The following is a 17,700-nucleotide window of genomic DNA, read 5'->3' as shown; positions in this document are numbered from 1 at the left end:
GTGCTTTCCTGCTCTAAGTTTCCTCCATGCAAAGCCATGCAAATTTTACATTAATGACATTTTGATGCTGTAAGATTCAGAAGAAAACTAAAGAAAGTCAAAAAGTACTTCCTCTAAATAGTACTGCTAAGCTATAGCTGCTAACCCGAGCATGATGGCAAGTCAGCTCCTCTCTGAACAGGATCGGCAATGCACACTCTGAACACACTCTCAGTGTGCTGCCTCTCCTCAATGTATTCATACACAAACTCACCCAATCTCATTCCTAACTTCAAAAACAAGTTTATAGGGAACAATTGTCTCAAAAATGAAATCTAGATAAACTTATGCAAGGACAGTGTCACTGCTTGTCATAGTTTTCCCCAAGAAATTGTCTCAGGGAAAACTTGCTTTCCTGAGGAATTAGGAATGCATTAGGGCACGAAACTGCTCCACGAGAAAAACAGTAATTCAAACACTTTATTGTAATATAAATAGAGACACCACTATGAACTACACCCAACACATCATAGCCACCAAGCATACAAAACGATCCCTACAAAACTCCAAGTATAACTAAATTGTAAAATATATTCCAGCAGCTGCTCCCACCAAATGACAAGTGCTCCAGTGCAAATCTGCAAACCAGAAACCAGCCAGCTACAGAACATCTGAGCTGCACTGTACTCCCCCATCCCAAAAAAAAAAAAAAAAAGTATTTGCAGAGAACGGTAAATTGTTCTCATACAGTGCTTTCATTAAGAAGAAAGTTCCTAATCCTTTTAATCATTATTATAACTTCACATGTTATGTAATGTAAATACATTTGGCAAATATATCTGAATCCCCAGCTTCAACTGCAACACTATTATTCTAGTTACAGGAAGATGCTCATCTTTTACAACTAAAATGATAAGTTTTTAAAGCACTCTGGTAACTCCAGGAATGAGCTGGCAGACTGCAATGTCATCCCACCTGATTTAGCATCCTTTCCTTACACAGACATCAACTTTGAGAACTAATTGTTATCGTTAACAAAAGTCTAAAGCATCTAACAAATTTCCTCTTTGTCTTAACCATACACACAGAAAAAAAATACTATTTGCTCATTTAAACAAATTCCTAGGAAGTAATTCAAGAAATAAAATATGGTCACTTAATTCAATCAAGGGCTATGGTTAAGTCATGTGTGTTAATCACTTCATAAAACAAACTAGACAATAATAAAAAAAGAATTTTTTTGAAGACTAACACACTTTCCCATCAGAACTAAATGAGTACCTACTTGATATGCTTCCTTACAGCTACAATACAAATACCTTCTTACTTCACACACAGGTTCCATGAAAAACAGCCTTCAGAAAGTCAGTCTTGCCCTTTCTTGTTTCAGGTGGTTCACTGTACTGAGCAACTTAGCAAGAAAAGCAACAGAAGAGGTACATGGTCTCTTGTTTTTTACGTTGCTGAACTCAAGTCAGAGAACTGCATTGCTCTTTTCCCTGCACACTTTCCTTCTTCACAAAAAACTTTTTATTGTGCTTTAACAGAAGGTCAATGGCTATCACTTCTCTACTCTAGCACAATGGTGAATTGAAACAAGAACCCATAGCTGTTTGGACCGACAAAGCAACCAGTATGTCTAAGCCAATAAAGCGATTTGTTCATTAAAGCTACTAATAAAGCAACCTTTTGTTAGTCTATGAAACATCAGAAACCTCACAGAATGCATTTAACTATGCTTTCTTAAAAATCACCAACTCAAAAGTTCTAAAATCTGTTAACTTCTCCACTTCCTTAAACTGATGATAAAAAACCTTAGCAGTGCAATGCAAACTTTCATGCCTATTCATCAACAGAAAAGTTTAGGGTTCTTGGTGAAGGTATCCCCCCTGCCAAAAGCTCAAATGTATCACATTAATGACTTACGCAAAGTTTCCTGTGCAACACTGACAACCTACAATAAAGACAGCACCATAATTCTGTAGATCAACAACAAAATCACTCAATGGATGCACTCAGTTTGGATCCAAAGAATCATTTGGATTTGACAAACAAAAGAAATTAGAAGGGCTGTAGTAAGTAAAGACCAAAAATGCTGTAAGTACTTGTGTCCATTGCTTTCAATTAAACTGAAGCAGACAAAGTTTGAACTTAATTCCCCAGTGCTCAGTGTTGTCATGTGTGGTTTTCTGTAATGGTTATTCTTGATAACCAGCTCTAACATGACTATGGCCACAAACTTCCTCCAAGCAAGGTATTTTTGCCCTAACAACTTTAGCTGTACGAGATCAGCAATCTCTGAAAGAATTAAAATGAAGTCTCCTCCCTTACTCACAATTTCTAAACTTGCTTCGTTAACAAGTCAGCTAGCTCCATTATTCTGTGATTAGAGATTGGGGGGGAAAAGGGGGGGGGGGGGGAAGCATCTTTCCATCTAGTCACCATCAGCTAGGCAAAAAAGCTAGGCAGATATAGTTTCTCTAAACCACTACATTTAGAATCTGTGAAAGACATTTTTACCAGCAGTAACATACAAGTATTGTAGCTGCATAACACCTTAACACAGCCAATAAAGCAAAACAAGATCTGAGGAGAAAAAAGTATGTATATGCACTCTATTACTCACATTTAACAGTGCAATACCCCTTTGTCCTACTGGCAAGCCAGTGTAGAAGCAATCTGAAATCATTCTTCTGCTACCATTTGTCATCTGCTTCTTTTTGTCAAGCATAGCGCTAACTACTGGGGATTTTTTTTATATGCACAACTACCCAAGCAAAAATAAACAAGCAAGTTTCATCCTTACTACTGCAATTTCTCAGGGACAAGATTCCCATTTGTTACACTGGATGTAGCATTTGAATTCTCAGTGAAAGTTCTTGTAACAGAATGACGGTAAAATATTTGTCCCTACTTATAGATATTTTCAATTAGCCAAGGTTCTGTCCCTTGCCATTCAGGAAAAATAATCTGTATTTATAAAATAAACAAGTCTGCTATCTAGGACAGTGATAGCATCCCTCCCCCTACACTGCGACTCTCACTATCAAACCATGAGATTACATCCTCCTTCTGGAATTAAGTGCTTATTCTAACAATAACACTTCAATAGCATGTGAAACTTTTCAATTAAACAGTTGTCAAGCAGCCTGATAAGGCACAGAAAGACAATTGATAGCTGAAACGAGTCATACAAGTTTTGCAGTCTTCCCAGCTACTGCCAAAGAAATAGTTAATCAATGAGTAGTCAAGAAGCAAACAAACTACCATCCCATTTCATAGCAAAAGTGGACAGGTAATCTTACTTAATTGTAAAGTTTCAACGATCTTCTAAGGTTTTCACTTAAAGCTTTTCTTGGACTTTGGAGTCTTTTGCCTACTATTGTGCCACTGATGTGTGCTGGCAGAGAAGATAGCGGTACAATAACTATTGCAAAGACACTGATTCTAAAGACAACGCTTTTCCTATATCCTCCTTGAGAGCAAGTAAACTTCACTTCTAAACAGCGATTAAAAATAAGTTTAAACATAATGCTTTCCTAATTAAGTTCTGAATTCACATTTTGCTAATTCTCCCTGCCCATACCTGACCAAGTCCTTCAACAATTTTACAGTCAGATGTTCATTTAGGCTTATGAAGATTCATACAAGAATGAGATCTCCATAACACAATATGCTGCCTGATATTTGTGATCAACTGCACATTTCAGTTTGCTTCACTGCCAAAATTAATCATCTGCTTCAGTTCAATTCTTCTCCTCTCACAGTACAAAGTCAATGGAATTTATGTTCCTAAATGACTTAAGCGTACTTGAAAAATCCTGCTCTTCAGAGATTAACTTCTTGCTCTTCCTAATAAATAAATGCAAGCTTAGACTAATGAAAAGTTCCCAGTACTTTTTAGATTGTGTTATCAACGAAAAACCGACAATCAGTTTTATTCTGAGGCAACAAAAGTACATCACTAGGAAGTCTGACAAATTTATATTGGTAGCTACTGATGCAACAAACGTTTACGAAGACACTTAGCTTTCTACAAGTATTCTTATGACCAAATTTAAGTGTATGCTCCAATGACTGCAGGATCAGACCTGGATTTCATTTATCTATCTTCACCTGTACTCCACAAGAACTGATATGATAGCCTATCAGTAGTAGCAACAGAAAATTAAACACTGAGTTAAAATGCATCACAAGTGTCTTCAGATTTGTCTTTGACAAATTTTGTCTTTGTCAGTTTGACCAAAAAAAAAAAAAAAAAAAAAAAAAAATCAATCTATGGTCATTATTTAAAATCAGCTTTTAAAGAAACACCTTAAGTTACAAGCCATTAACACCTTAATAAGACCTCAAGATATAGCTTGCCGAATCTGTTTCTTACACATTTATCTTCTAGAAATCACCCAGTTAAATAAAGGCTTTAGAGGTTTACAGAAAACCAATAAGCACTAAATTTACTTCTCTTCACAAAAGTACTCATATATACAATGATAATTAAAAAATGGAAGTTGACAATGCACTATCAACACAGCAGATCAAAAGAACTTCAATTACAAAAGCTGAATTTTTGTTTGCTTTGCCTGGTTGCAACAGTTGTAATACTAACATAGGAAACTTGCTGTTTATCATTTCAGAAAGATCCTAGTGTTTCTTTATTATTATTTTTTTACAACCCATATCGTCAAGACACTGAAACTTAAGAGTTGCTAAGCTGATGTTCTAACCATGTCAAAAGATGGCCACAGGAACAGCTATACAGGAATTGCCATTTCCTGGAGACACAGGTGAGAATTCCTCATCCTTACTTTAGTACCCGTCATTTCCACAGGATCAAGCAATTCTTCAGTAAACATCCCCCCTATAGCCTAAACTTCGGTTGCAGTTGCGACTCCTAGGGTTGACTTCAATCCTGAAACACTAGTAAGCACTGGTGCCCAAACAGCACCTCTCCTTTTCAATAAAAAAAATGAAGCAGTTAGTGAAGAAATATCTGTCTTCTGACAGATGTGCACTGTTTCAGCAAAAATTACTTAAGTACCTAAGAACTGGCACCTGAAAAATGGTCTCTTTTGGACCAAAGAGCCCAATTTCAAGGGACTATGCCAGAGGCAAGTGACATGAAAAGCAAAGACTCATTTTGGGTTGGGTTTGCAGGTTGTTTTCCTTCCTGAAAAGGGATACAAAAAATAGATGGAAGAACAAAGTCACAGGCATCAGCCTGTTCACTAATTAGGGAGACCTCTATACTCCTGTTTGTTCCCTCTTCACTGCACATCTCGCAGTGTTTCTGTCATCTGAATTCAAGACCTCCTAGATCCTAAATTCAAAGTCTAAGAAAGACTACCCGAGCACAGGCGTTTCTCAGCTGCCAGGACTCCACTACGCAATTTGGGGGAGTGGAAGAGAGCTAACAAACCTAAATCATTAACACCTCATTTGGAGAAAATCTGATACTTTTGTATTTTCTCATTTTATTAGCAGAAATCAGAACTGGGTTATGTCAGAGGAGCGAGAGGAAAAAAACTAATTTGTAAATATTAAAAAATTATATTAACCTCCTACTAAAAATATCTAATATTAGAATGTGAGAAAACACAGTACTTACCTACATTTAAAAGAGCCAGTAAACATGATTTAGCATGTAACAAACAAGCCTTTCACGCATCAGCAAGCTAGCTGAAACAATTGTTTAGAGAATACTATTGTAAAATATACACAGGTTGATATCAGAGAATATACACAGCATGGTTTCTGGAAAGGAAACTACACTTTTTTAGGCTAGTAGAATTTTATAATGACAACAATGAACTAAGGAGAAATTGCTGAAAAACTGACTTTCAAAAAGCCTCCCCCAAAGTCTCAAGAGGCCATTAGGTAAAATTAATCTTGGTGTTAGGGGAAAACATTATTTGGGTTTAGATGCCAGCAACAAAGCATCAAAAGAAAAAGCAGTAAGTGGTCTAACTTGCAGAAAAGGGTTAACAGCAGAAGGCCAGGGTTCTGTACTAGAACTACTTCACATATTCCCTAATGGTCCAGAAAGCAAAAAGTGGCAAAACTCACTCACATGAAAATTATTAAGGTTAAGACAAGAGAAGGAACTGTAAGAACTTCAGATAGTCTAACCAAGCTAGATAAAAAGGGAAATATATGACAGACAAAAGGAACAATTGATAAGGTATTGCATGTCAAGGTGAATATTCTACTCACCAACTTTCTGGATTTTAACAACGAATTCAGAAAGAGACACGTTCACTCTGGATAGTCCATTGAAGAATGATATTCAGTTAAAAAAAAAAGTCTATAAAGTGTTTTGGAGAATATTACAATTGGTACATTACAAACTGAATACAGCATTCCAAGTAGGCACACAATGTAAAAAATGGTTTGAAATGCTAATTAAACTAAAACAGTTTCAAAAAAGATGAAAGTTGACAACAGTCATCTTAAAGGGGATGCCAAAAAGCATCAGAAAGATCAGGTATGTTAACTGCAACTGAGAGATGCAGAGTAACACACAGGAAAAGGTATAGAAAAAAACCTAAGAACTTTGAGTTCAACTGGAGTTTTATAACAAGAATATATTCAACTAAACTACGGGGTTAAAACATCACAAATAACATAAGACATTACTATGAAATTCATGATTAATACGAGACAACACATTTCCATACAACAATTGCTCAGATCCCCAAACTTGGTTAAAAAAAAAAAAAAAGTCACTTAAACTACAAACCTAACGCACTTTTAAAAAGGATTACATGTTTTATTAAATAGCATAAGCAGCTGTAACAACAATTAAGACTGATCTTGAAGAATAGTGAACTAGTAGAAGTTTTATACATGACACTTTTCAGTGGCACTACCCACCTTTCCAAAAAGTGATTCTGAAAAGAAAGACAAAAAGATACATGTGTCCTATAATGAAGTCCTAATTCTTTTCTGGAGATGGCAACTAACAGGCAGAGAGAACAGCACAAAAGTTTAACTCTCAGCTCTACAATCAGTAGAATTCTTGAATACGATTTTTTTTTTTTCCTCTTTGGCACCAGCCAGCAAGCATACATATAGCTCTGCAACAGTCACAGCACATGCTGCCTTTAGCCCTTTTTAGCAAACTAAAAAAAGCGTGGTAGGTTATGTGGGGAGTAGCATAGTAGTCAGGCTGCAGGATCTGAACATATTGTGATAAGGGAGGTCACAGAAGATAACAGGACAGTAATGAGGACTCTGTTACTGCAGTGGTGGGATACAGCAGCAGACAGAGGATACAAATCCACAGGAAACTAGGTTTTGTTAGCTCTGCTGCTCATAGAACAATTTGTTTCCCTTGTGTTTCACAGATTTGAATACTAATATTTCTGCACACTGTAGCTTTGATCACTGTGTTAAATGTAGCTCTACTGAATAAAAGGATTAGTTTGTCCAGATTGGCACAGCTATGACTGTGATATGAAGAGAACTTCAGGGAAAAACCTTTGAAGATCAAGTGCATGCTCAATTTTGTAGGTTGAATTGGCAGTAGTAGCTGAAGGTGTTTTTTGTCATGCATATAGTTTACAGCATGATACAGTTTAGTATACGGATTATAAGCATTTTTAGATTATTTAAATTTGTCTTGCTGTTAAAAGGGGCAATCCCACTCTCCCCTTACCCAAAAGGCTAAGAGGTCAGGCAGCACTAGCACTCATGTTGGTTCATAACCAGCTGGATTTGAGAAGTGGACAGCACAACGACAAAAGCCAAAAACGGATGGGGGGAGCAAGATCAGCCCTTTTGGTTGCAGCACATACTCCACACCAGCTTCAGCAGATCATCAAACCTCAACCGTGAGGTTTCAGGGCACAGATAAGCTGATCTAATGGCCAGCCAGTGCCCAAAGGATTCACCACCAGCTGTGCATCCCCTGTGCCAGCTCTAATGCACATCCCGTGTCACACTGAGCCAATTCAATTTGATTTTTAGTTCCCTTCTCACTTAAATTCAGGGAACTAAAATGGTAGAAAACCAACAGCACAAAATTAATTACCAAAAAGTCAGATTAAACCAATAGCTAGCACAGGTTGGGGGTGGGAGAAGCTGTTTGGAACCATTCCTTTCAGCAGCAACTAAGCAGGTCAAATGCAATATGAAATGACAACCCCATAAAGGACAAGTGAATGTAACATCTCAGGAACCCTCAATCTTTGCAAAGTTCTGAAAGACTTTATGAAAGAAGTTTCCCTTTTTTAATCTTTGCTAGGTCATGCCTAACCTACGCATTCAATTTGTTCCCACCACACTGCAGTGTAAACAAACAATAGGAATAAGACGGACCAAAACGTTAACATTTCTTTTGTGCCACCAAAGAAGCTTTTGTTTTTCCAGTCATTCCCAGCACCCTTTTGAAAGGTTCCCACAGCTGGTGTAAACAACACACAAGCTGAGCGGGATGACTGTACGTACCTCCTACATAGGCAGGCAGCAACCACAGCACCTAGCTCCCCTAACTAGACAGCCACACATCCACCCCATGACATGGGACACCACCCACCTCTACCCTTCAAACAAAAAAATCCTGCCTGTGCTCCTGAGTCATACTGAGTGTTATCGAGTGCTCCCGCCAGGCACAGCCAAACATCAGTAATGGCCAAGCTGAAGTTTGACCCTTGGTTATTTCAGTATCAGCCCACTTCTTTTCTGTTGCGTATCACAAATTACTTGATTTCAAAATAGTCAAGCATAACAGTATTCAAAGGACAAATAACAACAAAACAATTTGCAAGATTTACCATGGCAATAAGCTATAAAGCTAGGAATACAATACAAAACCTGAAATGAAGAAACAGTATGTCCTGGAAACAAATCAAGTATAACTGTGAATGTCAAAGTTGTTTTGCTACAGCACGCCATGTCTAAGAACCACCCTAGTTTTAGTGCACTCTCAGGTATGTAAAACTTTCAAAATTAAGTTAAACATCTAGACAAGCTAAGAAACTGCCATTATGGAGATAATCAGGGTCGTTAACACAAACACACTTCTGTATTATAGGTCTGAAAAATGTAAAGTTCAGACACCTGTCTATCACAGCCCACGTAAGATATTCTCAGTAGGACCTATTTCACACATATTATCACTTCCCTGAAGACACATAATGTCAAAACATAGTTAGAAGTACTACTGTGTTACTAAGGGGCTACCAAAGCCTGCATGCTAGTCTTGCCATGTTTCATGAACACGAGGCAGCCTTTCAGGACCACGTGCCGCACAGCTGGTAGTGCAGAGCAAGTCCTGGGCAAGGCAAAGTCCAGCCAGCTGGGAGTTAAGCAGTGGCTAAGTCTAGCTCTGAACCAGACCGGAGACAGCACAGTCAGAATCCACCTCCCACCACAGATAACACAACTAACATGCCACGAAAGCAGAGGGGTACAACTGCCCCCTTCTACCAGAGGCTTGTCACAAGGGTGTGCATCTGCCCTCCTCTTGGCTACACAGAGAATTGTAAACATGCACCAGGTGGGCAGTCTGGGGTGGGGGGAAACGTAGCAGGTTGAATCATTGTCTTCCTCCTTCAGGACTCTTGCAACAAGTAGCAAGTTAGGAGAAAAGCAATTCTCAAACACGGTGCCCCAAACAAACTGATTATTTCAATTTCCATCTTGCTGGAATATGCAATAGGGCCTGCTATCTAGGTATGTGGAGAAAGAAACAGTGTCAAAAGTTTCCTGGGGAAAAAAAAAAAAAGAAAAAAATACACAGCAACTTTGCCTTAGCACGATTTAAAGGGTGCTGAAGATGCCTTCAAGATCCATAAAAACTGTCACTATTGTACTCTGCAGTAAAGAAAAAAAAGTTACCTGTCATTGCAGTGATCCACCCACTCACAGAAATGCCACAGATCTGAAGACATCAGCTCTGGCAACAACAGACGAAACCGCCACAGCAGAACTCAGAAACAAACATTACAACTAACTTAGACGAGGGTATGTATCTCCAGGATCGCAGTTTCAGGGCCCTTTTCTATTGTGCTAGAAGATCTCTTGCTTTAAGCATCATTGCATGAATTAAAACAAAATTACAAGATATACACAGCAAGAGAAGTAGGCACTTCTGGCAAACTGCAGGTTTACTGACCACCCGACCTGAGCTCAGGGCCACAAGTAACACTGCTTAGCAAAGACACAGCATTTGGTAAAGCAAAGGTGTAGACATCCTGTCTTCAACACAGATTCAAAACCATGCCAAGCTACGTGGGACCACACTTGCCGCAAAAGATGAGTAACATTTCTTCAGAGGCTTGAATCCAAAGTTGTAGTTTTGGTTATCATTAAGTGGTTATGGCCTTGAACACCGAAGAAAATATTCTTTTTAAAAACAGCCTTATTATGCAATGGAGAAGTCAACAGAAGCATGTACCCACTATTGTCAGGCCTAGCAAAGAAATGCTACATTTTGCAGCTACTGCAATAGCTAGTGAGCTAACTAGCTCAGAGCTAGAGAAGAATAACTTCTCAAACATGAACTATGCTGCAATGCTGAAAGGCTTGCACTCGCCAGGGAACACACTGCACAGCTTACCCTCGTAAAAAGGGAAGTTGGAAAAAAGCTTGAAACCTTGTCTTCTGCTTTGGCTTGTGGTGTTTTGGGCTTGTCAGTCATTTAGTCAGACAAGTAGCTTGTCCTGAAGTAGCCTGTTCACTTCTGAAAACATTGTGACTATTTTCATTCCTGCAGATATATAAGGATACACATTCTATCCTATAAAGCATATCACATATTTTACATAGAGAACAATATCCTTTCACATGCAGTTTGTAATACGGCAAACTCCCTACGAGCGTAGGCAGATCCTGCATGCTACAGTAGATCTAAACGTAAAGTTTCACCTTAAAGAAAACACGATAGACTTTACCCTGAAAAACACACGCTCCAAAAGTATTCACCAGCACCTGTGAGAACACAGAGCCAATGTGTGCAGTAAGGACATTACGCCAGTCAAGAGGGCAGACTTAAGCAGATACTGTCAACAACACACACCCTGGGTTTGCAGTTCCTGTCCTTCAGAAATTCAAAGCAATTACCACAACCTACAACAACACAAAGCCACAGCTGAGTAACCCTGACTCTGCATTAACAAGTTCGGGAGTACTTCAATCAAAAAGACCCCCCAACACTCCATGTGCAGTCAGCTCTCCACCACCACCCTTAAGCTGTTTGATAATCCCAGCAAGGGAACACACAGGGGAAGTCTCTGGTAACCTGTATCACGTCAAGGTCTCCTCCCACCTTCCTAGCCACCCAGAGCAACATTTCTAAAGGAAGAAGTGCTGAAGAGGGAGAATGACAAGCTTTGACATCAGACCGAAAGGTTGAGGAACTGGAGAATGGAACATAGGAACAAGCATAATGATTATGCCAGAATCAGTTCAGGTTTCTAATTTTCAAAGACAGACCCATGCATAAAGAGGGGGACCAGGGAAGGGAAAGAACAAATCCGTGATTACAATCTGGGATACTGCAGTGGCAAGACTAATTGACTGAGGTTTATGAAGAGTTTAGAGGAAACTATTGCAACTCCTCCTCCCACAATGTCCTCTTCTCCACAGCTCCAGCTCCACGAGGCCAGGTCTCACCACAGCACGCACACACCTCTCGGCTCCACCTGCAGGCAACTCTCCTGCCTTGGTAACGAGGCAAATCTTGTGCTTAGAAAGTGTTGCTTCAGCAGTAATGCTCTGCCCTCTGAGTACACCTCACCTCAGCCTGCCCGCGCTGAAGAGCTCATAGACTGCTCAGTGCTGCTTCTCCAGAGAAGCAACAGGCAGCTCACGCCATCCGCATTACTGAAAGGTTTTCAAGAAAGAAAGCACTTCAAAACATTCACATTTTGGACAACTTAGAGTAGTCAGTCTTTAAACAGGAAGCATTACTTAACCTTAGCTACCTCAGAGTTGTCCCTCTGCTATAAGCAGCCATCCAATTTCAGGTCACAAGACAAACTAAATTCACCTAGGCCAGCTTAGCCATCCACTACATACAACAGGCTTCCCTGAGAGAGTAGCTGCTAGAAAGCAATCTTGTGTGACCAATCAGAAACATAGATCAAGCGATTTCAAGAAACACATTACTTTCCCCCTCCAATATCCCAATGGCCTCATGCCCACATGATATCTAGGGCACACTGAAATGTTAATCAGTATCATAACAATGTATTTGGGTTACAAAATCCAAACAGCACTCTCAATCTTTTGTGAGACTATTAAAGGGAAATTGCTTTTCTTTTTTTACATACAATCTGAGGTAAATAGCATTGCAAAATGTATCGTACCGGTACAACTCTAAATTACAGCCAAAGCTGAAAACAGCACATACAATTAAAAGATCCCATGCTTCACCATTTTAGGGCCCTATTTATGGTTGGTCAAAAAACTACACAAACTTTACTAGTTCATACTGCAATGGCCACCACTGATCATGTTGGAGGGATTTAGGAGGGGAAAAAAAGAGCTGTTTGAGAGCAAATCTTGCTCTTGTAGCTACTTGTGAGCATGCACCTGCTGAAACCATCACATCAGGATTGTGCCAGCAAAACAGCACACACCAACACTCCTCGTCCTCCAGCGCAAAGCCAACCGTCTTGGCTCAAGATGCAGGCAAAGCTTATCTGAGCTAAGCAAGCTAGTTTTGGACAATAAGGACTATTTCACACACCTCCTCTTACCAGCCAAGCCGTGGGTGCTGTATTGTCTAGCCAATGGTAACTTCTTCAATTGCCCCAGCAAATGGGAAAAGATGTCTGCTGGTATGTTGAAACACGACCTTATGGAAAAAATACATTGTTTCACCCTTGTAAGAATAACTGCAGTTGTTTCGGAGAATACTGAGAAAACAAAATATTGAAGAGCTACTGAATAATAAAGACCTGTCTATTTTGCAAAGACAAACAGTCTTGAAAAGATGACGATGTAGATTTTGTCACGATGAGCACGAACAAGATTGAATGCAGTAGTTCCTTTTTATTCTGACATTCCTTACCTTTGAAGTACTTGACCTTACAAAATAAATTATAATATAATATACATGCATTATGTTTCCATATGTAAATTACTTTCATCAGCCTCTGAAAACAAATCTGCTATTTCGAAGTAAATACAGGGAAAAAACAAAACAAAACAACTTCCCCCCCCCCCCTCCAGTTATCAGGCTTTTTAAAGCATAAACTTTAGGAATATGGGCTGCAAGTGGCAGTGCTTACAAACATAAATCACATCCACATTACTGACAAAAAAAGGGCAAGGATCTATTAGAAAATGCTTAACTGCAATGTATGCATTGATACAGGATGAACACTGGAGTGGCTGATCAGAACCACTGGTGGAAAGAACTAGGCAGGATTCACAACATCACAACAGAAAAATTGCTCTCATTCCCTCTCCCTGCCCAAGAAATGTTCCCTCACAAGTGAGCTGCAACGCCTCTCGCATTCATTACAGCCAAAAAATGTCTTGCATATGCAAAGTTCTCAAAGGAGAAAAGCAAATGTGTACTTTAATATTTAAGTAAGCGCCTTATCAAGCAGTTATGTTTATTTACTGATTCCAGCTGATCAGAGAATGGAGCTAAAAAATTATTATTATTTCACCCATAATCTATATAAAGTGAAAGCTGGAGAACCATGTTTCATTTTCTATTGAACGCAAAACTGTGAGAGGTGAGGAGTGGACAGGGATCAAGTATTCTTCCTCTCTCCTCACACAGGAATTAGAAGATATCCAATATAGCTGACGACTCGTATATTCAAAACGAGTCACTAAGCAGTGAATTGCCCGTTCTTCCCTTGAAGCCACCAAATGCACCCAAGAGGAAGCCACTAAGGGTTGCCAAATGCACAGAAATGACACAGCCCGAAAGCACACACTGATAGCGACCGGAAGGGTGTTCTTGGACAGGGACTTGTAAGCACATAGTGCTGCCTACAGTCTTTCACAGACATCTACTGGTGACCACTGAGACATGGGATACCGGGCTAAACTGACCTTTGATTTAAGCCAGAACAGCCTGTGTAATAACCAGTGGCCGTAACCACCACAAAGCAAGACCAAGAAGTTTGTTAACAATAAGTTAACTTCTACGCTTACGTGGTTCTAGGTCTTCATCAGACAAATATTGGAAGTCTTTGTAGCCTTTGCTGTTGCAAGAGACTATTTTAAAGTCCATAGAAGTGATCCTGGTAAACAGATTTTGTCTATCCTGTGAATACATGGAGCATTTCAGTACAGAACCATCCATCAGTTTCCACAAATTCACTAAATCACAATACTTTCTGTCATGGAAGAGAATTTTCAAGAGCGATTACGTGTAATCCTCATCAACTCTTTCAAGAATTACCTGATATACACAGTCCACATAACAGAAGGCTGAAGCAGCTCTGCAGATAGGGTCTTTATGTTACTTTTATTTCAAATGTAATGTACATATGGTCAGTTAACAAGCATGTGTTCTTCAGAAAGAGTTCCAGAAGATTAAACATGTTTGTCCAATACAGCCTGAATTTAAAACATGCTGACCAAAAGATACTTAACTAACTTAGTTTAAAGAGACAGAAGAATAGCATTCCTCTCTGTTTAATAACATTGCCAGGCCTAAATCATCACACACCATTCCTTTCTTTTACTGATTCAGAGACAACAAATTCCATTGAAGTAATTAACAAAACTTTTGCAAAGTACTGCGTGCGTACATAATGAGGGGAAGTAAAGTTAATTTGTCAGTCTAAGAGTCTAAAGATAAAAACTATTTCTTTCCCTAAACTAAAAAGCTACTTATTATAAAAGCTTCTCTAACAGTTAATGCAAATGAAATTCACATACTTTCTGATAAACACTTATGTTTCCAAACAGATACCGCTGTAATAGTAAATTATTCAGCTTGAACAAAGGAGCTACATTGATTAGATCTAAGCTGCAATAGGAGGAAAAACTTAAACCCTGACAAAAATAATTTTAATAACGTAAAGTGATATATCTTCTTGAGATATTTATGAACCTGGAACACCAACAAGAACGCGTAAGTGCCACCAAGAGACAGAACCAGGCTGCCATTAACAACCAGACGATGACGGAGTGGGAAAGGGCAGATTTAAGTTTGGAACCAGGAAGTGACATAAAAGCTAGTGTAACCACCATATCGAAAAAAGCACATAGTGCCTTTTAGCTCTTGTAGATATTACATACGGCATAGCATTGACCATCTCCTTAACGCTATGGCCTGAAGAGAATGCAACTTCCTTTCCTGACCTCCTAGTTCCGGGGCCAAGAAAAGCAAGGAGTGAACTGAATGGAGAGTTCAACTTCTTTTAACCCCCTCTTTAAAACAGCAGCAATGACAAGAAGCTTAAGATACAGAGATGTTCTGGTCTAAAAAAAAGAGTTTTCTTACCTGTCAGCATACTTGGTCTCAAAAAGAAACTGCGAAACGTCAGGTGCCTCATCTACCTTTGAACTGATGTCTAGGTTTTCCCCTGAGTTTTCACAGGCTGTCTCTTTCTCAGTGGCACAGACAAGTACACAGTTGGGAAACAGACTGTACGTACTCTCAAATGCGTAGCACAAACAAACTAAAGCACAGAGTGAGCACACATTGCTGGAACTCTGGAGGATGGCTTTCTGTTCACACATATGTATTTTAGACCTTTAGCCACTACACACTTCTGCTACATTTTTCTTTACTTTCAATTCCATCTGGTAAAGAAAACACAGAAGAGCAGGACCCTAGCAACTGACCCACAGGATGCTCACAAGCTGTTTACTCTTCTTTTAATGAAGAACCAGACAAATCCTACAACCTTTCCCTTCAAAGTCTTTCTAGACTCCTTCCAGGGAGATGTGGAGAGGACTCATGCAGACAACAGTTTTCGCACAGAGTTACGATTTCTGGATCTATATCTGAACACTGTCTCATCAATTAAACGACATTCAACCTACTCTCTTCACTTTTTAGTACATCCTCTTCATATGTAACAAACTGTTGTATAAATTTTAACTCCTGAATAGTACAATTTAACACTCAGACATAAATGTTCCTTCCCCAACTAACAAAATGTGGCGTTGTTTTCTTCAGTTAAGAGCAAGTTAAGATACTCTGTTAAAACAATCTAAGTTTTGCTGTAGTTTGTGCTCAGAGGGAAATTCTGCACGCTGCAGAAATGCTAAAAAGCAAAGCAAAACAAACCCCAAGCAAACAAACAGAATCCCATTCCCAAACGAGATCCTTCGTTCCCCAGCCTCAGAGTGAGGTTTGGAGTGAGAGCAAGAGCACTTGCTCGTGCTTCGTGAAGAAGCAACTTCTCCGATAAACAGGAAGAGCCAACACTACTTCTGGCTTTTAAACTGCATTAAAAAATGCTTTACGTGAAAAAGCAACTCCTTGATAACGCTTTCCCGTGACAATAACAGCAGCATTTTCCACCCAAGTGTTATGTAAATGAGCAGGCAGGAGGCAGCCATAGGGTCTATTAGGAGCTACTCAACCCCTTAAAGAAAAAAAAAAAAAACAACCCAAAACCGGGGGGTGGTGTTTGAAAACCTCACGGCCTACAGCACCGCGGCCGTGCGCTTCGCTCCCAGCCTTGCACAACTTTCCGCCCCGGGGGTTCCGCTCGGCTCTGACGGGCGGGGACGGAGGGGGTCCCGAGCCCTTTAACCGCCCGCCGCCTTTGTTCGCAGGGGCCGGCGCTCCCGGCCCGCGCCACGGCGGGTACAAAGGGGGCGGCAGAAGTGGCGGAGGAGACCTCAGCCCTTCCCGGGAGCCGCGGCGGCGGAGCCCCCCCCCCCGTCTCCTCAGCCTGCGGCGGGCGGGGGCCGTCCGCCCGCGAGGCACCAGACCGTGCGGCAGCCGGCAACGTGAGCCGCATAGGAAGCGGCGGCGGCGCCGCGCCCCCCGGCCCGGCCCGGCCCGGCCCCCGCGTGCTCCACCGGCGGCCCCGGGGCACCCAGCCCCCCTCCCCAGACGGCTCCTCCCGCTCACACTCACTTTTCGGGACGGGCTCCGCTGGGCTTTCCCTCCGCTTGCGGTGCGCACGCCTTCCCGCCGGCGGGGCGATGCCGGCGGCGAGGCGGAGCCCCCCTCCCCCGGCGGGAGGGGGCCCGCTGCCCCCTGCCGCGGGGCTGCCGCCGGGGGCCGGGCGGCTTCAAGGGGGCAGGCGGGTCCAGCCCCCCCCCCCCCCGGGCGGGCTGCGGGCAGGTGGTCCTCGGGGCCGGGTCCCGGGCCCGCTCCCCCCCCACCCCCCCGGCTGCGGCTGTCCCGGCGGCTCAGGTGCGCCGCCGCGTCCTCTCACATGGAGCCGCCGCCTCGCCGCCCCTCGCTGTCCCCCGGGCCGGTCCCCGCGCCGCCGCCGCCGCCGCCCGGGAGGCGAGTGGCTCGGGCCGCGGCCCCCGCCCCGCTCTCCCTCTCATGCACTGCGGGCGCCGCCGGGCCCCGGCTCCAGCGGCGGGGGGGGCCGCTAGGGCCCCAGCCGGGCAGCGCGGGGCAGCCGGGCGGCGGGGCTCGGCGCCGCGGCCGCTCCGCTCTCCGGCATGTGGGAGCGGCGGCGCGGGGCGCTGGGCGGCGCGGCGGGGCAGGGCCGGGCCGGGGGGGGAGGGGGGCGCCGGGCGCGGGGGGGGGGGGGGGGCGGCGGGCAGCAGCGCCCCGGGATCCGCTCGTTTCCTGCGGCGCCGGGAGGGGGCGGGGAGGGCGGGCGGGCG

The 17,700-nt window shown here is 42.1% G+C and overlaps 1 protein-coding gene across 1 annotated transcript in view; it reads right to left on the bottom strand.

Annotated features, from left to right (window-relative positions):
• FBXW7 (F-box and WD repeat domain containing 7) overlaps positions 1-17,065 on the bottom strand; it is a 200,447-nt gene extending 183,382 nt beyond the window's left edge. Inside the window, exon 1 of the mRNA XM_050896720.1 lies at positions 16,991-17,065. The gene's annotated coding sequence lies outside the window, so the exon portion shown is untranslated. The remainder of the gene's footprint in view (positions 1-16,990) is intronic.
• Positions 17,066-17,700: the final 635 nt, after the last annotated feature.

This window comes from Gymnogyps californianus, chromosome 4, assembly GCF_018139145.2.
Source record: "Gymnogyps californianus isolate 813 chromosome 4, ASM1813914v2, whole genome shotgun sequence".
In the NCBI taxonomy this organism is placed as follows: Eukaryota; Metazoa; Chordata; class Aves; order Accipitriformes; family Cathartidae; genus Gymnogyps; species Gymnogyps californianus.
Note: the sequence above shows the minus strand (reverse complement) of the source record. Positions and strands in the feature narration are given on the sequence as shown.